Here is a 24,712-nt window from a genome sequence, read left to right as displayed (position 1 = left end):
GCTCGTCGTGAGAATTTCTGACATCCATCACATTTACTGACCAGGTCTTCTGCATCAGCATGAGCCGTCAGCCAATAAAACCCATGACGGAAGGCTTTGGCCACAAGAGATTTTGAGCCGGTGTGATGACCACAATCGCCTTCATGAATCTCACGAAGGATCTCATGACCCTCTGTAGGTGACACGCAACGTTGAAATGCTCTAGTGACGCTGCAGTGATGTAACTCGCCATTCACAATTGTCATGGACTTGGACCGCCGGACGATTTGTCTTGCCAAGGTCTCATCTTCAGGCAACTCTCCTCGGGTCATGTAAGCCAAATAAGGAACTGTTCAATCCGGGATAACGTGGAGAGCCGCCACCAGTTGTGCCTCCGGGTCTGGTATTGCCAGATCTTCCTCTGTAGGTAACTTAACAGAAGGATTATGCAAAACATTAAGAAAGGTGTTAGGCGGCACCGGCTTACGCTGAGACCCCAGCCGGCTTAAGGCATCAGCCGCCTCGTTCTTCCTTCGATCAATGTGTTCCACCACATAACCCTTGAAATGTCCAGCCACAGCATCGACTTCACGACGGTAAGCCGCCATAAGGGGATCTTTAGAGTCCCACTTGCCTGACACCTGTTGAGCCACAAGGTCTGAGTCTCCCAAGCATCTTACCTGGCTCAAGTTCATCTCTTTGGCCATCCGGAGACCATGGAGTAGGGCCTCGTACTCAGCTGCATTGTTAGTACAAGGAAACATAAGCCGGAGCACATAACAAAATTTGTCACCTCGAGGGGAAGTTAACACGACTCCAGCCCCCGAGCCTTCCAACTGTTTGGACCCATCAAAGTGAATAGTACAATAAGTGTTATCGGGCTTCTCCTCAGGTGCCTGTAGCTCTGTCCAGTCATTGATGAAATCCACCAAAGCTTGAGACTTAATGGCAGTGCGTGGTACGTACTTCAGACCATGAGGCCCGAGCTCAATGGCCCACTTGGCGACTCGTCCTGTAGCCTCTCTGTTCTGAATAATGTCTCCCAAGGGGGCAGAACTTACCACAGTGATAGGGTGACCTTGGAAGTATTGCTTCAGCTTCCGGCTTGCCATGAACACCCCATAAACAAGTTTCTGCCAATGAGGATATCTTTGTTTTGACTCGATGAGTACCTCACTCACATAATAAACCGGCCGTTGAACCGGATGTTCCTTACCAGCCTCCTTGCGCTCTACCACAATTGCCACACTGACGGCTCGTGAATTAGTAGCCACATATAACAGCAAAGGCGCTTTGTCAATGGGAGCTGCAAGAACTGGCGGCTCAGATAACTGCCTCTTCAAATCCTCAAAAGCAGCATTAGCAGCATTACTCCAGACAAAGGTGTCTGCCTTCTTCATCAGTTGGTACAGCGGTAGGGCCTTCTCACCTAACCGGCTTATGAACCGGCTTAAAGCGGCAACACGACCCGCCAGTCGCTGAACATCATTGATACATGCCGGTTTAGCCAAAGAAGTGATTACCTTAATCTTCTCTGGATTAGCCTCGATGCCCCTGTTTGAGACCAAGAATCCCAAAAGCTTGCCTGCAGGCACACCAAATACACACTTCTCCGGGTTAAGCATCATTTTGTAAACCCGGAGATTGTCAAAGGTTTCTCTGAGATCAGATATCAAGGTTTCCGCCTCTCTGGATTTCACCACTATGTCATCCACATAAGCATGAACATTGCACCCAATCTGATTGTGGAGACAATTCTGTACACACCGTTGATAAGTCGCCTGGGCACTCTTGAGCCCAAAAGGCATAGACACATAGCAGAAGGCTCCAAACGGAGTGATGAAAGCCGTCTTCTCCTGGTCCTTAACTGCCATCTTGATCTAATGATAACCAGAGTAAGCATCCAAAAAGCTCAAACGCGCACAACCCGCCGTAGCATCGATGATTTGATCAATACGGGGGAGAGCGAAAGGATCAGCCGGACAAGCCTTATTTAAGTCCGTGTAATCCACACACATCCGCCAGGTGCCGTTTTTCTTGAGCACGAGCACCGGGTTAGCCAACCACTCCGGGTGAAACACTTCGACAATGAACCCGGCCGCCAAGAGCCAGGCGACCTCTTCTCCTATAGCTTTTTGTCGTTCCTCATTGAATCGCCGCAGAAACTGCCTGACTGGCTTATACTTCGGATCAATATTAAGAGTGTGCTCAGCGAGTCCTCTCGGTACACTCGGCATGTCAGAAGGCTTCCATGCAAAGATGTCGCGGTTCTCACGGATGAACTCGATGAGCGCGCTTTCCTATTTAGGATCCAAGTTGGCACTAATGCTGAATTGCTTAGACGAATTTCCCGGAGTAAAATCAACAAGCTTAGTCTCTGCAGCTGATTTAAACTTCATGGCCGGGTCATGCTCCGTAGTCGGCTTCTTGAGGGAGGTCATATCCGCCGGGTCAACGTTATCTTGATAAAATTTGACCTCCTCTGCTGCACAGACAGACTCGGCATAAGCCGCATCGCCTTCTTCGCACTCCAGGGCCACCTTTCGGCTTCCATGCACAGTGATGGTACCCTTGTAACCCGGCATCTTGAGCTGTAAATAAACATAACACGGCCGCGCCATGAACTTGGCATAAGCCGGCCGCCTGAACAAAGCATGATATGGACTCTTGATTTTTACCACTTCAAAAGTTAACTTTTCTGCCCTAGAATCATGCTCGTCTCCAAAGGCCACCTCTAGCTCAATCTTACCCACAGGATACGCCGACTTACCAGGCACCACTCCATGGAAGACGGTGTTGGAAGTCTTTAAATTCTTGTCAGTTAAGCCCATGCGCCGAAAGGTCTCGTAATAGAGGATGTTGATGCTGCTCCCTCCATCCATGAGCACCTTAGTAAATTTATAACCACCAACCTGCGGTGCCACCACCAAGGCCAGTTGACCTGGATTATCAACCCGGGGAGGGTGATCCTCCCTGCTCCAGACAATAGGCTATTCCGACCACCTCAAGTAACAAGGGACTACCGGCTCAACAGAATTCACAGCCCTCTTATGAATTTTCTGATCACGTTTACACAAACTTGTGGTGAACACGTGATACAGCCCACTGTTTAGCTGTTTTGGATGACTGTGATAACCCGACTGCTGCTGCTGCTGACCTCCTTGACCGGACTGTTGTTGATTATAACCACCCTAGCTTCCCTGAAAACCGGATCCTGAACCGCCGCCCGGGCCATGAAAGCCGCCAGCTCCTGAGCCGCCACCTGGGCCTTGATTGCCATCAAAAGTATTAGAATTCTTGAAAGCCTTCATGATTGCGCAATCCTTTCATAAATGAGTCGCTGGTCGTTCCCGTGTGACGTGTTTTGGGCAGGGCTCATTGAGTAGTTGCTCAAGAGACGGACCTGACCCGCCAAACCGAGGGGGTGGCTTTCCTTTGCGCTTCTGATTGTTACCCTGTGCATTGGCCACAAATTTCGGGTTACTGTCCGCCTTACGCTTACTGCCTCCTTGACTCGCTGGGTTATGCTGCTGACCCTTTCCATTACCGTTCTTCTTTCCCTTCCCTGTCTTTTCCTCATCAGACGCGGGATCCTTGGTACTATCAGAATCGACATACTTGACTAGAGCCGCCATCAGCGTCCCCATATCGTTGTAATCACGCTTAAGGCGCCCCAGTTTCTATTTTAGAGGCTCAAAGCGGCAATTCTTCTCCAGCATGAGAACTGCTGAGCCGGCATCCATCTTGTCAGACGAATGTATTATATCTTTGACTCGGCGCACCCAATGAGTCGTAGATTAACCTTCCTCCTGCTTACAATTTGTCAGGTCCACAATTGACATAGACTGCTTGCAAGTGTCCTTGAAGTTCTGGATGAAACGGGCCTTTAGCTCCGCCCATGAACTAATGGAATTGGGTGGCAAACCCTTTAACCAAGAACGGGCCGTTCCGTCCAACATCATGGTGAAGTATTTAGCCATCGCTTCATCACTAACCTCCAGAAGCTCCATGGCCATCTCGTAACTTTCAATCCACGCCCCAGGCTGTAAATCGGCCGCATAATTCGGCACTTTTTGAGGTCCCTTGAAATCCTTGGGCAGACGTACATTACGTAGAGCCAGTACCAGACAAGGAACTCCTCCGGTTCTAGTAGCAACACCCGCCTCAACGGAAGTCGTCGGGTAAGCCGGTGAGTCCTGTTGGGCTGCTAACTGAGCCGCTAGCTGAGTCGCCCGCTCGTCCTCCTGACGTATCCGATCCTGAACCGGGTTATACCCGCCGGGCTGGTTCCGGCGCTGAGCGCTACCTGACAAGGCCTCTGACTCCATGTGTCTACTGTAACTCGGGCTCCGGTTTTGACAAGGTGGAGCTAACCAGGGCGGAGGAGTTGAGTGAATCATGTCCCGGCTGTAGGAGTAGGTCTCTTGCTGAGCCAGGGCTGTTTGGACAAGTTCCCTGATCCTCCGGGTTTCCACCGCTGTCGGATCATCACCATCTACTGGGAGAGACGCCAAACGTGCTGATGCTGCGATTAAGTTCTCCATGGGGTTGGAGAAGTGACCCGGTGGCATTGGTACGTAATGGGGCGGTGCCATATTGCCGTGAAGAGGCGCCGTCACCGGAGGCTGGACTGGGCCTCCTGCTCCGGCTGTCATAAACTGATTTGCACCTGGCGGGTTACTTGGGCCGGGACCGGGTGTAGGAAAGAGATTCCGAGGATCATAAATCTGAGGTAAACGGGACTGAATTTTCTGATGTCTCCTCATTACCTCATTAGATGCGTTCAAGCTCAACGTGAGCTGAAAGGCCTCTGCCTGAAGTTGCTGCGCCCGTACGTCCAAAGCCGCCCGCTCTGTGGCTAATCTAGTATCTTCAGCTGCTAAGGTTTCCTTGGCCCGGGCGATCTCATCGCGAACCTGTGCCACCTCTGCCTCATGCTCAGATTGGTTTGCAGGGACGACTGTAACAGTTAACAAGGCCGTAAGTTTATCCATGAGATCCATCAACACCTGAGCCGGTGAGCGCACAGGGCCTCCTGCCCCGGCTGCTCCTAACCCGGACATTATCGCCGCTGAGGCCGTAGAATTTTGGCCGGGTTGAGTACCAGCCATGAAGACTACTGCCCAGTTTGGCGACTCTGAGGGGTCCAGAATAGTGCTGCCATCGGAACAGCCCCCAAGCACACCATCTTGAACTTGATACAGCGAATCTGTTGAGCCGGCGGATGAATCACCGTCAGAGAGGACGGCCGGCTCACCATCACCTTCAGATCCTTCAGAAAGTTCACCTCCGTGGATGCAACCCACAAAGGCACGCTTCACGACGGGTTGAGCTCGGGCAGGTTTCGCACGCTGAGCCGTCTTGACGAGGTCGGTGCAGCTGTCCGGCTCAGGGCCCGGCTCACCAATCCGACCGATGAAGACGTGAATTCCGCCAAAGGGGACCTGGTACCCGTACTCAATTGAGCCGGCATCGGGGCCCCAGCCTTCGTCGTCGATGTAGATCTTGCCGCGACGACTCTTGGTCATCCGGCCAACTGCGTATCCCTTGAGCCCTTCAAAGCTGCCCTTCAAGAACTCAAATCCACCGTGTGCTGGCCCCACGGTGGGTGAGGGAGTCCTGGATTAGGGGTGTTCGGGTAGCCGGACTATACCTTCAGCCGGACTCCTGGATTATGAAGATACAAGATTGAAGACTTCGTCCCGTGTCCGGATGGGACTTTCCTTGGCGTGGAAGGCAAGCTTGGCGATGCGGATATTCAAGATCTCCTACCATTGTAACCGACTCTATGTAACCCTAACCCTATCCGGTGTCTATATAAACCGGAGGGTTGTAGTCCATAGGACAGAATCAACTCCATACACAACAATCATACCATAGGCTAGCTTCTAGGGTTTAGCCTCCTCGATCTCGTGGTAGATCTACTCTTGTACTACCCATATCATCAATATTAATCAAGCAGGACGTAGGGTTTTACCTCCATCAAGAGGGCCCGAACCTGGGTAAAACATCATGTTCCCTGCCTCCTGTTACCATCCGGCCTAGACGCACAGTTCGGGACCCGCTACCCGAGATCCGCCGGTTTTGACACCGACATTGGTGCTTTCATTGAGAGTCCCTCTGTGTCGTCGCCTTTAGGCCCGATGGCTCCTTTGATCATCAACAACGATACGGTCCAGGGTGAGATTTTTCTCCCCGGACAAATCTTCGTCTTCGGCGGCTTCGCTCTGCGGGCCAATTCGCTCGGCCACCTGGAGCAGATCGAAAGCTATGCCCCTGGCCATCAAGTCAGGTTTGGAAGCTTAAACTACACGGCTGACATCCGCGGAGACTTTATCTTCGACGGGTTCGAGCCACGGCCAAGCGCGCCGCACTATCTCGAGGGGCATGATCTAGCTCTGCCTCCGGACAGTGTCGTAGAGGCCGCACACGCATCGGTTCCGATCCCTAACTCGGAGCCTATTGCGCCAATCGAGGATGAGCGGTTGGACGTCACCTCGGGGGCTGCGATCTCAAAGGCGATCGAGCCGAACGCTAGCCCCGCACTCTGCACGACCCGTGACTCCGAGGATCCGGACTCCTCCCCAGACTCCGAACCCCCCGCGCCACTGCCAATCGAATCCGATTGGGCCCGGATAATGGAGTTCACCGCCGCAGACATCTTTCAGCATTCGCCTTTTGGCGACATCCTGAATTCTCTGAAGTCTCTCTCTTTATTAGGAGAGCCCTGGCCGGACTACGGTCAGCAAGGGTGGAATACGGCCGATGAGGAAATTCAAAGCCCACCCACCACCCACTTTGTAGCCACTGTCGATGATCTAACCGACATGCTTGACTTCAGCTCCGAAGACATCGACAGCATGGACGACGATGTAGGAGACAAACAGGAACCAGCACCTGTAGGGCGCTGGAAGGCCACCTCGTCATATGACATATATATGGTGGATACTCCAAAAGATGGAGATGGCGATGGAACAGTCGGGGATGACCACCCCCAAGAAACAGCCAAAATGCCGGCATCAGCGGCGCCGCTCTAAATCCCGCCAAAACAAAAAGGGTGATTCCGGCACGGGAGATAATACTACCCCGGATAGCGCCGAAGAACACCCACCTCAGCAAGATTCGGCACAGGAAGATGGAGAAGCCAGCCCTCACGAGAGAGCGGCAGACCGAGAGGTCGAGGATGATAACTATACGCCTCCCTCCGAAGACGAGGCAAGCCTCGATGACGACGAATTCGTCATACCATCAGACCCCGCCGAACAAGAGCGTTTTAAACGCAGGCTTTTAGCCACGGCAAGCAGCCTCAAGAAAAAGCAGCAATAGCTTAGAGCTGCCCAAAATTTGCTAGCTGACAGATGGACTGAAATCCCTGCGGCCGAAGAGTATGAACTCGAACGCCCCTCCAAGAGTTACCTGAAGCGCAGGCCGCTACCCCGATCAGAGGAGGAAGCACCTACATCACCAGCGCACGACATGGCAGACCGGCCACCTCGCGGCCACAACAGAGAGGCCTCTCGGCCCTCCACCCAAGCCATGCCCCGACGCCGCTCAACTAAGGCACGGGAAAATGCGCCCGACCTGCGAGACATACTGGAGGATAAGGCAAGACAAACAAGATCGATCTACGGATCGCGCAGGCGCCCTACGGCATGTGACAATGATCTTCACTCCGGATACAACAAATCCGGCCGGGCCAAACACAAAAGACATAGCTCTTTCGAGCTGCGTCGTGATATAGCCCAGTACAGAGGCGCCGCACACCCGCTATGCTTCACAAATGAAGTAATGGATCATAAAATCCCAGAGGGTTTCAAACCCGTAAACATCGAATCATACGATGGCACAACAGATCCGGCGGTATGGATCGAGGATTATCTCCTTCACATCCACATGGCATGCGGCGATGATCTACACGCCATCAAATACCTCCCGCTCAAACTTAAAGGACCGGCTCGGCATTGGCTTAACAGCTTGCCAGCAGACTCAATTGGTTCTTGGGAGGACCTGGAAGCCGCATTCCTCGACAACTTCCAGGGCACCTATGTGCGACCGCCGGATGCCGACGACTTAAGCCACATAATTCAGCAGCCAGAGGAATCGGCCAGACAATTCTGGACACGGTTCCTAACAAAGAAAAACCAGATAGTCGACTGTCCGGACGCAGAGGCCCTAGCAGCCTTCAAGCATAACATCCGCGACGAGTGGCTTGCCCGGCACCTGGGACAGGAAAAGCCAAAATCCATGGCAGCCCTCACGACACTCATGACCCGCTTTTGCGCGGGAGAAGACAACTGGCTAGCTCGCAGTAACAACTTATCAAAGAACCCTGGTAATTCAGATACCAAGGACAAAAGTGGCAGGACACGTCGGAATAAGCAAAAATGCCGCGTTAGCAGCGACAGCAATGAAGACACGGCAGTCAATGCCGGATTCAAAGGCTATAAATCTGGTCAGCGGAAAAAGCCATTCAAAAAGAATACTCAGGGCCCGTCCAGTTTGGACCGAATACTCGATCGCTTGTGCCAGATACATGGCACCCCCAAAAGGCCAGCCAATCACACTAACAGGGATTATTGGGTGTTCAAGCAGGCAGGCAAGTTATGGGCCGAAAACAGAGACAAGGGGCTGCACAGCGACGACGAGGAGCCCAAGCCGACGAACAACAATGGATAGAAGGGCTTTCCCCCACAAGTGCGGACGGTGAACATGATATACGCAACCCACATTCCCAAGAAGGAGCGGAAGCGTGCGCTACGGGACGTATACGCGATAGAGCCAGTCGCCCCAAAGTTCAACCCATGGTCCTCCTACCCGATCACCTTTGATCGAAGGGACCATCCCACTAGCATCCGTCATGGCGGCTTCTCCGCATTGGTTCTCGACCCAATCATCGACGTATTTCATCTCACAAGAGTCCTCATGGACGGCGGCAGTAGCCTGAACCTGCTTTATCAGGACACAGTGCGAAAAATGGGCATAGATCCCTCAAGGATTAATCACACAAGAACGACCTTTAAAGGCATTATACCAGGTGTAGAAGCCAACTGTACAGGCTCAGTAACACTTGACGTGGTCTTCGGATCCCCGGACAATTTCCGAAGCGAAGAGTTAATCTTCGATATAGTCCCGTTTCGCAGTGGCTATCACGCCCTGCTCGGACGAACCGCATTCACAAAGTTCAATGCGGTGCCGCACTATGCATATCTCAAGCTCAATATGCCAGGCCCTCGAGGAGTAATTACGGTCAATGGAAACACCGAACGCTCCCTCCGTACGGAGGAGCATACGGCGGCTCTCGCAGCGGAGGTACAAAGTAGCCTTCTCAGGCAATTCTCCAGTCCGGCCATTAAAAATCCAGACACTGCCAAGCGCGCCCGGAGTAACCCACAGTAGGACCGCCTGGCACACTCTGAGCAAGCGTAGCAATGCGGCCCCAACCCCAACTTTCACGACATAGCGAAACCAGTACCTCACGTACATAACTACGCCCTTGAAATACCATGGGCACAGGGGAAGGGGCACAACAACGGCACGCCCAAAATACGGCTTAAAACATACTAGGGGCTGCCGGACTCTTTTTAATTTTTTTTCTTACTTTCAGGACTCCATACTTCGGACGACCTGTTCGGCAATTCGGCTGCCGAAAAATGATGCAAGATCCAGGGAGGCAGACAAGCCATGCCGCATTATGGAACTCCCAGGTGGTCTCTGTTACGAGCGGTATACCTGTTTTAAATATAATTCCGCGACCTGCCCCTGGTCAGGACATACTGAATAGTCCAATATCTTTTGCTTACCGCACTATTTGTATCGTTCGGCTTTGATAAATAGCCTCTCTATAAACAATGCTTAGCTTCTTGCTTATTTTTTGCATTATCTTCTTCTCACATTTATGTTTATTAAATGACATGATTGCACCCGTACACCATGGTACGGCAAACATGCCAGGGGCTTCAGTACCCCTCATAATGGTGTGAGAAGTCCGTACACTTTCACAAGTGCGGCACCCCGAACTTCTAGCACTATATGCATCGGCTCCGAATCATGATTTGGGTCAATAGTTGGGTTTGCCCGGCTCCTATGTTTTGGTGCCTTACGTTCCGCTCTATCGGCTAAGGTAGCACTAGGAGAACCACTGCGGTTGTGCCCCGGTTCAGCTGGGTTAAGCACCTCAGTGGAGAAAGCTAAAACTGACTGTCATGATGTGGCAAGAGACCGGTCGCTGTTCGAGAGGTTTTTCGAGTCCCTAAAGGCTTATGCCGCTTCGAGCGAGGAGCTGGCTTTGTCCGGCCAAGGCGTGGATAGCGCCCCGAACTCGGTCTTCCGAACTAGGGGCTTCGCCAAAATTTAAAATTATAGAGTTCTATGGCTAAGTGAGAGTCAAGCATTATAGTCCGATTGCCTGGTTCGTTGTGCTGAGCGCCTCCCTCGAAGGACCCAACTATGGGAAAAGAGCGCTCAGGTTTATCCCGAACACCCCAGCACTAGTGGCACGGGGGCAGAAGCCGACGACTGGCCATCTCTCAATTTTTTGATAAACGGCCGCACAGAAAGTAATATTTTAAATTCAATAAGCATTGCTTAGTGCATATGAACAAGTTTTCAGCGCACAGGATAACACGAGCGAGTTCATTCAAAAATTACATCCTTGGTACATTCATCCGCCACAAGGCGGGCACCAGCAAGAACATCCTTGTAATAGTTCTTGGGCTTGCGATGCTCCTTCCCCGGCGGCGGCCCGTCCTTCACAAGCTTCTCACCGTCCAGCTTACCCCAATGCACCTTTGCACGGGCGAGGGCCCTACGGGCACCTTCGATGCAGACAGAGCGCTTGATGACCTCGAGCCTTGGACAAGCCTCCACCAGCCGCCGCACCAGTCCGAAGTAGCTCCCAGGCAAGGCCTCTATAGGCCACAGCCGAACTATGAAGCCCTTCAGGGCCTGTTCGGCCGCCTTGTGGAGCTCGACCAGCTGCTTCAGCTGGTCGCTCAAGGGCACAGGGTGTCCGGCCTCAGCGTACTGAGACCAGAACACCTTCTCCGTCGAGCTGCCTTCCTCGACTCGGTAGAATGCGGCGGCATCGGATACGCTGCGGGGAAGATCTTCGAATTCCCCTGGAGAGCTCCGGATTCGGGTAAGTAACAAGTAGTTTACTTTTATATGTCTGCTTCGCATATAGAATGCCTTACCCGCCGCTATCTTTTTCACCGCATCCAATTCCTGGAGGGCCTTCTGGGCTTCGGCCTTGGCAGATTTGGCAGTTTTAAGGGCCGCAGCAAGCTCGGACGCTCACGTCTTCGAGTCGAGCTCCAAACTCTCATGTTTTTTCATGAGAACCTGAAGCTCTTGCCGCACCTCGCCGACCTGCGCCTCAAATTTCTCCCGCTCGGCGCGCTCCGTGGCCGCTTTCTTCTCGGCCTCGGACAGCGCCTGCTTGAGGGTCGCCACCTCAGTTGTGGCCCCCACAATAAGCAGTATACTCCTGTTATTTTTTGCAATTGCGCCTCCCTATAGGCACTTTTTTCTGTAAGGTATTTCTTACCTTCTTTCTCCTCGAGCTGCCGCTTGCCAAGGCCGAGCTCTTGCTCGGTTCGCTTGAGTCCCTTTTTCAGGGCACCCACCTCCGCAGTCAGTGCGGCGGTGGCTAGCAGCGAAGCCTGCATACGCATATTGACTCTTTGTTGTTAGACTCCTGCGAAATTTACTAGATCCTTTATTCGGCTTTTCTTTCCGAACACCAAACAGAGCATCAGGGGCTACTGTCTATGCGGTAATATTTTTACTTACCTCGAAGCCTATTAGAAGGCTAGCACAAGCTTCAGTCAGTCCGCTCTTGGCGGACTGAACCTTCTGGATCACCGTACTCATAATAGTACGGTGCTCCTCGTCGATGGAGGCGCCGTCAAGCACCTCCAGCAGATTGTCCGACACCTCCAGTTGGACGGAGGCCGCCGGCTCAGAAGGCTTGCTCCTCTTGGAAGGAGTTTGCCTACCGCGGTCCGGAACTGTTGAAGATTCCGGTGCGGTGTCCGGCACAAAGCCGGACTTGGAGCCCTGGGGGGTCTTGTCCCCTTTACTCCTGGAGTCCGAGAGGTCGCCTTGCGGCTCCTCCAGGACCACCTCCTCCTGCCCCGGAGCTCGTTGCGACGCCACTTCGGCGTCATCCGCAGTGCGGGGTAAGACAGCGGGCAGAACTGAGTTCATGTCTGATGAATCCAGGGAGCCGCTCGACGACTCGTTGAGTTCGGCCCGGGGCGGGCTGCATAATTATGTTCGACATTAGGGAAGGCTGTGCAAAAAAGGAACGTCATGAGTTACTCTGATATCCGAATACTTACGATTTCGCCGGACGCTTGGCCCTATCTAGCCACTCCTCTTCGTCCTCTTCGGCATCGGGGGAGTAGTTCGGCGGAGGGGTCTTCCTCTTCCTGGACCCTTCGGCCTCCCCTGTTGGGGCGGCCTTCCTTTTCTTTCCACCCCCCGCTGGAGGGGGAGAGTGTTCTTCTTCCTCCTCCTCGTTCTCGCGGGAGGAGAGCGTCTCGGACTCGTCGGATGACGAGTCCGACACCACCACATTACGGGTACTCCTTCGAGTCCCCGTGGCCTTCTTCTTCTTGGCCTTCTTCTCCGGCACCACATAAGGCGCCAGAACCGGCAGCTTCACTAGGAGAGCAGGGGCTGGGTCTTCGGGCAAGGGAGCCGGACAGTTAATCGATCCGGACTGCGCCTGCCAAGCCTGTCAAAGGTGAGGGAGTTTAGATCCCACATAGAGTCAAACTATGAAGAAATTTAACATCCTATAAAAGGTGAAAATAGTTTACCTCGCTAGCGTGACGCTGCGAGTTGTATCCGCGGTCCTCGGAAGCAGATGTGGGAGCCTCGGCGCCTTTGGTTAGCACCTTCCAGACGTCTTCATACGTCGTGTCGAAGAGCCGGTTAAGGGTTTGGTGTTGCGTCGGGTTGAACTCCCACAGATTGAAGCCCCGTTGTTGACACGGGAGGATCCGGCGGACGAGCATAACCTGGACTACATTGACGAGCTTGATCGGCTTGCTCACCAGGGACTGGATGCATGTCTGCAATCCGGTCACCTCTTTTTCGTCACCCCACGACAGGCCCGTCTCTTTCCAGGAATAAGCCGCGTGGGGGGTCCGGATCGAAACTCAGGGGCTGCGATCCATTTCGGATTGCGCGGCTCGGTGATGTAAAACCACCATGATTGCCACCCCTTTAGGGTCTCCACGAAGGAGCCCTCGAGCCATAGGACGTTGGCATCTTGCCCGCCATGGCGCCTCCGCACTCTGCCTGGCTGCCGCGCACCACCTTGGGCTTGACATTGAAGGTCTTGAGCCAGAGGCCGAAATGGGGGCGGACGCAGAGAAAAGCCTCGCACACGATGATAAACGCCGAGATGTTGAGGATGAAGTTCGGAGCCAGATCATGGAAATCCAAGCCGTAGTAGAACATGAGCCCCCGGACAAATGGGTGGAGTGGAAAGCCCAGTCCGCGGAGGAAGTGGGGGAGAAATACTACCCTCTCATGAGGCCTTGGGGTGGGGATAAGCTGCCCCTCTTCGGGAAGCCGGTGCGCAATGTCCTTGGACAGGTATCCGGCCTTCCTTAGCTTCTTGACTTTACCCTCCGTGACGGAGGAGACCATCCACTTGCCTCCCGCTCCGGACATTGCTGGAGAAGGTTGAGGTGGGAAGTGTGGGCTTGGGTGCTGGAGCTCGGGTGCGCAGGAGATGGATAGGCAAAGGAGGAAAAAGGCGTAGGTAAAAAGGTGGATCCTTGTCCCCTTATATGGGCGGACGCGGTTGTGCGTCCCCACCTGCCTAGTAAAACTCGCTTGCCTCCCAAACGCCGTGATAAGTGGCGCGATTGGGTTACCCACGTCCGTATTGATGAGAATCCCGTAAAATGGGGGTACACGATCTCTGCTTTGACAAGACGTGCCAAGGAAACCGCCTCGCAAAACACGCTGAGGTGGAAAAGTGAAAACGATTCGAGTGAAGGACTTGGCTGTAGTGTGATGACGCACTGCGGAATACGTCAGCAGATTTGATTTGTGCTAATATTATTCTCTCTATGGCAATATGTGGAAGCTTATTTTGCAGAGCCGGACACTACTCCTGGTGTTTACAATCTTCTATGAAGGACTTGGAGGAGGAACCCGCCTTGCAATGCCGAAGACAATTTGCGCGCCGGACTCGTCATCATTGAAGCCTGGTTCAGGGGCTACTGAGGGAGTCCTGGATTAGGGGGTGTTCGGGTAGCCAGACTATACCTTCAGCCCGACTCCTGGATTATGAAGATACAAGATTGAAGATTTCGTCCCGTGTCCGGATGGGACTTTCCTTGGCGTGGAAGGCAAGCTTGGCGATGCGGATATTCAAGATCTCCTACCATTGTAACCGACTCTATGTAACCCTAACCCTATCCGGTGTCTATATAAACCGGAGGGTTGTAGTCCGTAGGACAGAATCAACTCCATACACAACAATCATACCATAGGCTAGCTTCTAGGGTTTAGCCTCCTTGATCTCGTGGTAGATCTACTCTTGTACTACCCATATCATCAATATTAATCAAGAAAGACGTAGGGTTTTACCTCCATCAAGAGGGCCCGAACCTGGGTAAAACATCGTGTTCCCTGCCTCCTATTACCATCCGGCCTAGACGCACAGTTCGGGACTCGCTACCCGAGATCTGCCGGTTTTGACACCGACAGTGGGCGCCAACTGTCGGGAATTGTCACGGCAGATGTCCTTTTGCAAGGACTTAGTCATGGAGCCATCGCAACTAGGAAGCTTAAAGGGGTTAATCGGGACAAGGACACGTGAGGTTTATACTAGTTCAGCCCCTTAAGTAAAGGAAGGCCTATGTCTAGTTGGGTTGGAATTGCTTGAGGTTTCGATGACCAAGGAGCGAGATACGCTATGCCTGGCTCTCGATCAGTTGTTTTTCGCCCTAAGCCGCTTTCGGGTCGTCCCCTTATATATACGGGTTGACGCCCTGCGACCTACAGAGTCCCGGCCGGCTCATAAACAGTGTCCTGCTCGGCGACTAGTTACTTCTACCTTACAGTACAAGTTATACCATCACGGCAGTTTATCTTTACGGGCCTCAGAGTCGCCTGTGGGCCTTTAAGCCTTTTAGTGAACCGCCATCTTCATGCGTTGGTCTTGGGCTTCTGATGAACCTCTATTTGCGTAACCCGGCCCCTCCTGGATGGCTTACACAAATAGTCATATCCCCAACAGCGCTTATCTCTTCCCTACTGTCAGCACCAGCCACGTCACACGTGTCCTTTCAATGTTGCAATGGACATGCGCGCACTGGGGGGAGGTGCCTTCCTCTACCTTAAAATATCATAACTGACATACGTGCTTGAGTCTCTCCAGTCACGATTGCGGGCACACCCGTACGTCCTCCCTGATCTCCATCGCTTGCCCATCTCTCATTCTGGTGGCACCCTCCACTGGATATCATGAGCGCGACGGGTCGCCGTTTCGACCTTTTGCGGCCGCGCGCAGTGGCCTCCTCATGGTCCAAGCCGGCACGTCTGCAACCAACTGTGGATAGCTCACGGCTATGCTGCTCTCCATCCCGTCGGTCTTCTCACCGTCGGTGTCGGTACATGCGTCGATGTTCTTGAGCTCGAGCACTCATTGGTCCTAATGACATTTACAATAGAGTAGGCTTAGAAATAGGGTGAAGTTGAAGAAAGGCTCCTCAAGTGGCCCTGGAGTACATTTGTGGTAACCACAATATCACCATCAACGACCATAACTAATATGCACTTGAAGTGCCAAAAGAGAAACTGCTTACAACATGGGAGAAAGCACGAACAAAGCAATGGCAGCTCAGCATGACCCGCTAACCACCCACCGGAACAAATTTGCAAGGCAAATAAGAATTCTAGCCAAATATGCAATAACTTCTTTGATGTGATACTGCTCACATTGTGAAGATCCTATCATTACCTACATAGGTGCCAAGCCGCTTGTGGGCCAGAGGCAACAGTTCACAGAAGTTCTTTATCACTTCATCATGAGCACTAATCCTGCAAGAGCCCACACTAGGATGATCAAATCTAGCAATAATTATCTATGTTTCTTTCTTCTTACTGTAGTAGAGTCGTGCCACAACAAGAATAAATGATCACTATCAAATATGTATGAACATGTATTTCCGTGTTTAGCAACATGCAACATGCATGGTGCCAATAAATTAGCTTATTTCTTACTTATTTTCCTGTATCCACAATTTTACGTACAATAATCTGCTATACAAGATAGATAACACTAACTGCAAATAGTAAACATGGTATCGACGGGCACAGCGTGCCGCCGCACGGGCTATGCTAGTACCCTCTGTGATGAAAATTCAGAAAAGTGACCAGTTGCATATAAGAATTTACTAGTACAAAAAATTAAATCTCATTTGTTAATTCCATCTTTGCTTGGTCTGACAACAATGTCAAGAAACAATTTGTAACTGTCTCTAATGAAATATAGAAGTTAGCATTCAAATATAAGTTTTTCATACAGGTAAAATGAATTATCTCAAATGTGATCGCCAAGAACTCAAAGTTTTGTCATTCTTCACATAAAGCCAGCAATTAAGGTAAGCAGATAAAATAGTAACTAGTGAGCTACCATAGAACCATATATATTTATATCAGATGGACCAACCATACATTGGAGACATACATTTATAGAATGAACCACTTTGTCCAAAAGATCTCCGAAAACTAAAAGACTTGGCAGCCTCATCTCAGGTCGCTATGTATCAAAAGTAACTATGTAGAAGCCAACCCATGATGGGAATGCTAGATCTAGCACGACTTCATTTTATTCTCCAAACCAACATGATAATGATCTTCTAGAACTGAAGGACAAGCAGTAGCTCATACCAGGTTGACATACTAAATTTTGCGGGACTTAACTGTCCTCTCAAACAAATCAACAATGATGTCAGGAAACGATCTTTTGAGATGTAGATACCCTTGGCTTGCGAGCACATCATTCATTCTATTCGAAGAGAGAATAAATTCAATGCAAGCATCTTTGAGATTGCTGCAATGATACTGCTCAGCTAGAGCTAATATTGTCGCCACAGTCTCGACATCAAGACTCTTGCATAGTAGGCCTTCACATATCACCTTCATCCTTTCCATTGCATACTTATCTGCAGCCACAAGTAAGTGCTTAACCATTTCTATTTTGTCATTATCATCTAGATCAACCATGGAAGGCAATGAATCCGTGTAGATGAAGTGAAGAAATGCCTTGAAAACAGAAGGCTGCATGTCATCGATAGTTATGTCATGTGACTCTTTCTCCCCCATAGCCATTGGCCCATAGAACTTGGCATCAAAGACTGCTGACCGCATCGCAAGCAAAATCTTATGAGCAAAAAAATCTCCCCTTGAACCTTGAAAGTCACATCTGCTCCTTTCTTCCCTTCTAGCAATGTTGCAAGATTATCCGAAAGCTCAGAGGGTGGCACTTGGATCTCTAGTGTTTCCTTGATAATTCGGACCTCCCACTCCATCACGAGACAATCATTCCGCACAAACGTCATCTCGGTGGTCTTCATGAACTTATCAAAGCCCCAAGATGGGCTTTTAGGGCCGAACACATTTGTCACTTGGCTACTGAACAACGGCTTAATCATATGCCCCCTAACCGCATCTAGATGCCACAACCTGTAGAAAGCCCTCACCAAGGCGTTCTTGGTCAGGAGCTTGAGGAAGACAGAGGCATAACCTTGGCTCCTCTCGTCCCCGGAACCATTGGGGTAGTAGAGGATGCACCATTCATAACCGCTGATGGAGAAGGGCGGAGAAGAGAGGAATTCACCTCTATCGAGGCCCTTGAGCAGGTTGTAGCCGGCAATCTCGAACGCGACCGTGGCCTCCGTCATCTCTTGTGTGCGCCTCGACGGCACCCTCACTATTGAACCCTACGATGCTGCCATTGAGGGAGTCGGGAGCAGGAGGGGGGTCAGGGCAGGGCGGGCGGGGCTCTCGATGAAGGCCCTCGGCGATGCTATTGGTGGGAGGGTGTGGGTGGAGGAGTGGCGGCGGCGGCGCGACCTCAGAAAGTGACCGGGCGGATTGGGGGAAGGTTAGGGTTTCGATTTGGAAGGGGAAGTTTTGTGTTGTATATAGAGACATTATAACTTAGCACTTTTCCAGCCATCTTAGACCATTAGCAATATTAACCGTCGGATGCGCTGTTGTTGGCATTCCTGTCTGTAGGATGCCCCTTGTGCTTTCGCTTGGGCTTTGTTGCGGATACCACAGAGCGTTGGATGGTACTGGGCCGCTGCTTCGATAAGTAATTTGGGTGTTTGTCATCGATTTGGCCCAGATCGGCTAGACGTGATGCGTTGACCGCGAAAAAAGTGGTAACACATCGTCTGCACAGGAGCACCTGCGCAGCTCTTGCCTGCCAGTGGACACGCCGTGCCTCGCATGGGGCCGAGCCTACGGTCGGGCGAAGAATGGCTCGCATGGACACCACGCCTGCAGTCCGACCCACATGAGTTATACGAGTCTTTGACTCCTACCAACGTAACATCAGCTATAAGTGTATTTGGTTTGGTGAATTTACGGATTTGTTTAAGTGCCGAAATTAGATAGCTTCCTGATTTGTGGTGCTCATTCTACATTTCTACTTGATCGAAGACAAGGGTTGTTGGGCATGGAAAGGGATTAATTTTTTCACTCCAGTAGTACCAATGTGTGGGCTTTCTCCATTCTTGTAGTAACATTGTACTTTGGCTATGTGGTGGCATCTACATTATGAGCAATTGGGCACATTGATTTTGTTTTTTGGAAAATAAAATTGTACTAGCATGTGTTATTTAAATATTAGGGTCTGCATAGCTATCTACGTATTGTCAAACCTTTCTATAACTTGACAATTCAATGTTGATATGGTGAATTATGTATCTTCATTTCTATAGGCGTAGTGATCCATTTATTCTTGCGAAATATCTAAACTTCCCATGAGCAAAGGAATTAAGACAAAATTCTAAGTTCGCCTAAAATGGTACATTGTTAATATTACTCTTGAACAAACGCTTCGTGATAAGCAACTATGAAAACAATTGTTATATGATTTGATTCTTATTCTATATGATGAACTTATATTTCATAAACCTTTATCGCATGAATGTGGATGGAAGCATTGTTGGAAATATGCCCTAGAGGCAATAATAAAAGGATTATTATTATATTTCCTTGTTCATGATAATTGTCTTTTATTCATGCTATAATTGTGTTATCCGGAAATCGTAATACATGTGTGAATACTTAGACACCAACATGTCCCTAGTAAGCCTCTAGTTAACTAGCTCGTTGATCAACAGATAGTCATGGTTTCCTGACAATGGACATTGGATGTCATTGATAACGAGATCACGTCATTAGGAGAATGATGTGATGGACAAGACCCAATCCTAAACATAGCACAAGATCGTATAGTTCGTTTGCTAGAGTTTTTCCAATGTCAAGTATCTTTTCCTTAGACCATGAGATCGTGTAACTCCCGAATACCGTAGGAATGCTTTGGGTGTACCAAACGTCACAACGTAACTGGGTGACTATAAAGGTATACTACGGGTATCTCCGAAAGTGTCTGTTGGGTTGACACGGATCAAGACTGGGATTTGTCACTCTGTATGACGGAGAGGTATCTCTGGGCCCACTCGGTAATACATCATCATAATGAGCTCAAAGTGACCAAGTGTCTGGTCACGGGATCATGCATTACGGTATGAGTAAAGTGACTTGCCGGTAACGAGATTGAACGAGGTATTGGGATACCGACGATCGAATCTCGGGCAAGTAACATACCGATTGACAAAGGGAATTGTATACGGGGTTGCTTGAATCCTCGACATCGTGGTTCATCCGATGAGATCATCGAGGAGCATGTGGGAGCCAACATGGGTATCCAGATCCCGCTGTTGGTTATTGACCGGAGAGCCATCTCAGTCATGTCTACGTGTCTCCCGAACCCGTAGGGTCTACACACTTAAGGTTCGGTGACGCTAGGGTTGTAGAGATATGAATATGCAGTAACCCGAAAGTTGTTCGGAGTCCCGGATGAGATCCCGGACGTCATGAGGAGTTCCGGAATGGTCCGGAGGTGAAGAATTATATATAGGAAGTGCAGTTTCGACCATCGGGAGAGTTTCGGGGGTCACCGGTATTGTACCGGGACCACCGGATGGGTCCCGGGGGTCCACCGGGTGGGACCACCCATCCCGGAGGGCCCCATGGCTGAAGTGGGAAGGGGAACCCGCCCATAGTGGGCTGGTGCGCCCCCCTTGGCCCACCCCCTGCGCCTAGGGTTGGAAACCCTAGGGTGGGGGGGCGCCCCACTTCCTTGGGGGCCACTCCACCCTTGGCCGCCGCCGCCCCTAGGAGATCCCATCTCCTAGGGCCGGCGCCCCCCTTGGGGAGCCTATATAAATGGGAGGAGGGAGGGGCAGCCGCACCCTTGACTCTTGGCGCCTCCCTCTCCCCTGCTACACCTCTCCCTCTCGCAGAAGAACGGCGAAGCCCTGCTACGGTGACTGCTGCATCCACCACCACGCCGTCGTGCTGCTGGATCTTCACCAACCTCTCCTTCCCCCCTTGCTGGATCAAGAAGGAGGAGATGTCACGCTGACCGTACGTGTGTTGAACACGGAGGTGCCGTCCGTTCGGCGCTAGGATCTCCGGTGATTTGGATCGCGTCGAGTACGACTTCCTCATCCCCGTTCTTTGGATGCTTCCACGCGTGATCTACAAAGGTATGTAGATGCAGTCCGATCACTCGTTGCTAGATGAACTCCTAGATGGATCTTGGTGAAACCGTAGGAAAATTTTTGTTTTCTGCAACGTTCCCCAACAGTGGCATCATGAGCTAGGTCTATGCGTAGTTCTCTTTGCACGAGTAGAACACAATTTGTTGTGGGCGTAGATGTTGTCAACTTTCTTGCCACTACTAGTCTTATTTTGCTTCAGCAGTATTGTGGGAAGAAGCGGCCCGGACCAACCTTACACGTATGCTTACGTGAGACCGGTTGCACCGACTGACATGCACTAGTTGCATAAGGTGGCTGGCGGGTGTCTGTCTCTCCCACTTTAGTTGGAGCGGATTCGATGAAAAGGGTCCTTATGAAGGGTAAATAGAAGTTGACAAATCACGTTGTGGCTTTCACGTAGGTAAGAAAACGTTCTTGCTAGAACCCTATTGCAGCCACGTAAAACTTGCAACAACAATTAGATGACGTCTAACTTGTTTTTGCAGCAAGTGTTTTGTGATGTGATATGGCCAAAGTTGTGATGAATGATGAATGATATATATGTGATGTATGAGATGTTCGTGCTATTGTAATAGGAATCACGACTTGCATGTCGATGAGTATGACAACCGGCAGGAGCCATAGGAGTTGTCTTTATTTTTTGTATGACCTGCGTGTCATTGAGAAACGCCATGTAAATTACTTTACTTTATTGCTAAACGTGTTAGCCATAGTAGTAGAAATAATAGTTGGTGAGCAACTTCATGGAGACACGATGATGGAGATCATGGTGTCATGCCGGTGACAAGATGATCATGGAGCCCCAAGATGGAGATCAAAGGAGCTATGTGATATTGGCCATATCATGTCACTATTATTATTTGATTGCATGTGATTTTTATCATGTTTTGCATCTTGTTTACTTAGAACGACGGTAGTAAATAAGATGATCCCTCATAATAATTTCAAGAAAGTGTTCCCCCTAACTGTGCACCGTTGTGACAGTTCGTTGTTTCGAAGCACCACGTGATGATCGGGTGTGATAGATTCCAACGTTCACATACAACGGGTGTAAGACAGATTTACACATGCGAACACTTAGGTTGACTTGACGAGCCTAGCATGTACAGACATGGCCTCGGAACACAGAAGACCGAAAGGTCAAGCATGAGTCGTATAGAAGATACGATCAACATGAAGATGTTCACCGATGTTGGCTAGTCCGTCTCACGTGATGATCGGACACGGCCTAGTTAACTCGGATCATGTTATACTTAGATGACTGGAGGGATGTCTATCTGAGTGGGAGTTCATTGAATAATTTGATTTAGATGAACTTAATTATCATGAACTTAGTCTAAAATCTTTACAACATGTATTGTAGATCAAATGGCCAACGTTGTCCTCAACTTCAACACGTTCCTAGAGAAAACCAAGCTGAAAGATGATGGCAGCAACTATACGGACTGGGTCCGGAACCTGAGGATCATCCTCATAGCTGCCAAGAAAGATTATGTCCAACAAGCACCGCTAGGTGAAGCACCTGTTCTCCCTGCAGAACAAGACGTTATGAACGCTTGGCAGACACGTACCGATGATTACTCCCTCGTTCAGTGTGGCATGCTTTACAGCTTAGAACCGGGGCTCCAAAAGCGTTTTGAGAGACACGGAGCACATGAGATGTTCGAAGAGCTGAAAATGGTTTTTCAAGCTCATGCCCAGGTCGAGAGATATGAAGTCTCCGACAAGTTCTTCAGCTGTAAGATGGAGGAAAATAGTTCTGTCAGTGAGCACATACTCACTATGTCAGGGTTACATAACCTCTTGACTCAGCTGGGAGTTAATCTCCCGGATGACGCGGTCATTGACAAAATCCTTAAGTCGCTTCCACCGAGCTACAAGAGCTTTGTGATGAACTTCAATATGCAAGGGATGGAAAAGACCATTCCTGAGGTATTTGCAATGCTGAAATCAGCAGAGGTAGAAGTCAAAAAGGAACATCAAGTGTTGATGGTGAATAAAACCAATAAGTTCAAAAAGGGCAAGGGTAAGAAGAACTTCAAGAAGGACGGCAAGGGAGTTGCCGCGCCCGGTAAGCAAGCTGCCGGGAAGAAGCCAAAGAATGGACCCAAGCCCGAGACTGAGTGCTTTTATTGCAAGGAAAGTGGTCACTGGAAGCGGAACTGCCCCAAATACTTAGCGGACAAGAAGGCCGGCAAAACGAAAGGTATATGTGATATACATGTAATTGATGTGTACCTTACCAGTACTCGCAGTAGCTCCTGGGTATTTGATACCGGTGCAGTTGCTCACATTTGTAACTCAAAACAGGAGCTGCGGAATAAGCAGAGACTGGCGAAGGACGAGGTGACGATGCGCGTCGGGAATGGTTCCAAGGTCGATGTGATCGCCGTCGGCACGCTACCTCTACATTTACCTACGGGATTAGTTTTGAACCTCAATAATTGTTATTTAGTGCCAAGTTTGAGCATGAACATTGTATCAGGATCTCGTTTAATACGAGATGGCTACTCATTTAAATCCGAGAATAATGGTTGTTCTATTTATATGAGAGATATGTTTTATGGTCATGCTCCGATGGTGAATGGTTTATTCTTAATGAATCTCAAGCATAATGCTACACATATTCATAGTGTGAGTACCAAAAGATGTAAGGTTGATAATGATAGTCCCACATACTTGTGGCACTGCCGCCTTGGTCACATAGGTGTCAAACGCATGAAGAAGCTCCATGCAGATGGACTTTTAGAGTCTCTTGATTACGAATCATTTGACACGTGCGAACCATGCCTCATGGGTAAAATGACCAAGACTCCGTTTTCAGGAACAATGGAGCGAGCAACCAACTTATTGGAAATCATACATACTGATGTGTGTGGTCCAATGAGTGTTGAGGATCGCAGTGGCTATCGTTATGTTCTCACCCTCACTGATGACCTGAGTAGATATGGGTATGTCTATTTAATGAAACACAAGTCCGGGACCTTTGAAAAGTTCAAGGAATTTCAGAGTGAGGATGAGAATCAACGTGACAGGAAAATCAAGTTCTTGCGATCAGATCATGGAGGAGAATACTTGAGTCACGAATTTGGCACACACTTAAGAAAATGTGGAATAGTTTCACAACTGACGCCGCCTGGAACACCTCAGCGTAATGGTGTGTCTGAACGTCGTAATCGCACTTTATTAGATATGGTGCGATCTATGATGTCTCTTACCGATTTACCGCTATCATTTTGGGGCTATGCTTTAGAGACTGCCACATTCACTTTAAATAGGGCTCCATTGAAATCCGTCGAGACGACACCGTATGAATTATGGTTTGGGAAGAAACCTAAGCTGTCGTTTCTAAAAGTTTGGGGATGCGATGCTTATGTCAAGAAACTTCAACCTGAAAAGCTCGAACCCAAGTCAGAAAAATGCGTCTTCATAGGATACCCTAAAGAAACTATTGGGTATACCTTCTACCTCAGATCCGAAGGCAAGATCTTTTTTGCCAAGAATGGATCCTTTCTAGAGAAGGAGTTTCTCTCGAAAGAAGTAAGTGGGAGGAAAGTAGAACTTGATGAAGTATTACCTCTTGAACCGGAAAATGGCGCAACTCAAGAAAATGTTCCTGAGGTGCCTGCACCGACTAGAGAGGAAGTTAGTGATGATGATCATGAAACTTCAGATCAAGTTGCTACTGAACTTCGTAGGTCCACAAGGACACGTTCCGCACCAGAGTGGTACGGCAACCCTGTCTTGGAAATCATGTTGTTAGACAACGGTGAACCTTCGAACTATGAAGAAGCGATGGCGGGCCCGGATTCCGACAAATGGCTGGAAGCCATGAAATCCGAGATAGGATCCATGTATGAAAACGAAGTATGGACTTTGACTGACTTGCCCGTTGAGCGGCG

At 50.0% G+C, this 24,712-nt stretch overlaps 1 pseudogene; it reads right to left on the bottom strand.

The window, feature by feature from the left end:
* Positions 1–16,448: 16,448 nt before the first annotated feature.
* LOC147966905 (BTB/POZ and MATH domain-containing protein 1 pseudogene) lies at positions 16,449–18,105 on the bottom strand (annotated as a pseudogene).
* Positions 18,106–24,712: the final 6,607 nt, after the last annotated feature.

This window comes from Triticum urartu, chromosome 6A (assembly GCF_056163025.1).
Source record: "Triticum urartu cultivar PI428250 chromosome 6A, HENAU_Tu73, whole genome shotgun sequence".
In the NCBI taxonomy this organism is placed as follows: Eukaryota; Viridiplantae; Streptophyta; class Magnoliopsida; order Poales; family Poaceae; genus Triticum; species Triticum urartu.
Note: the sequence above shows the minus strand (reverse complement) of the source record. Positions and strands in the feature narration are given on the sequence as shown.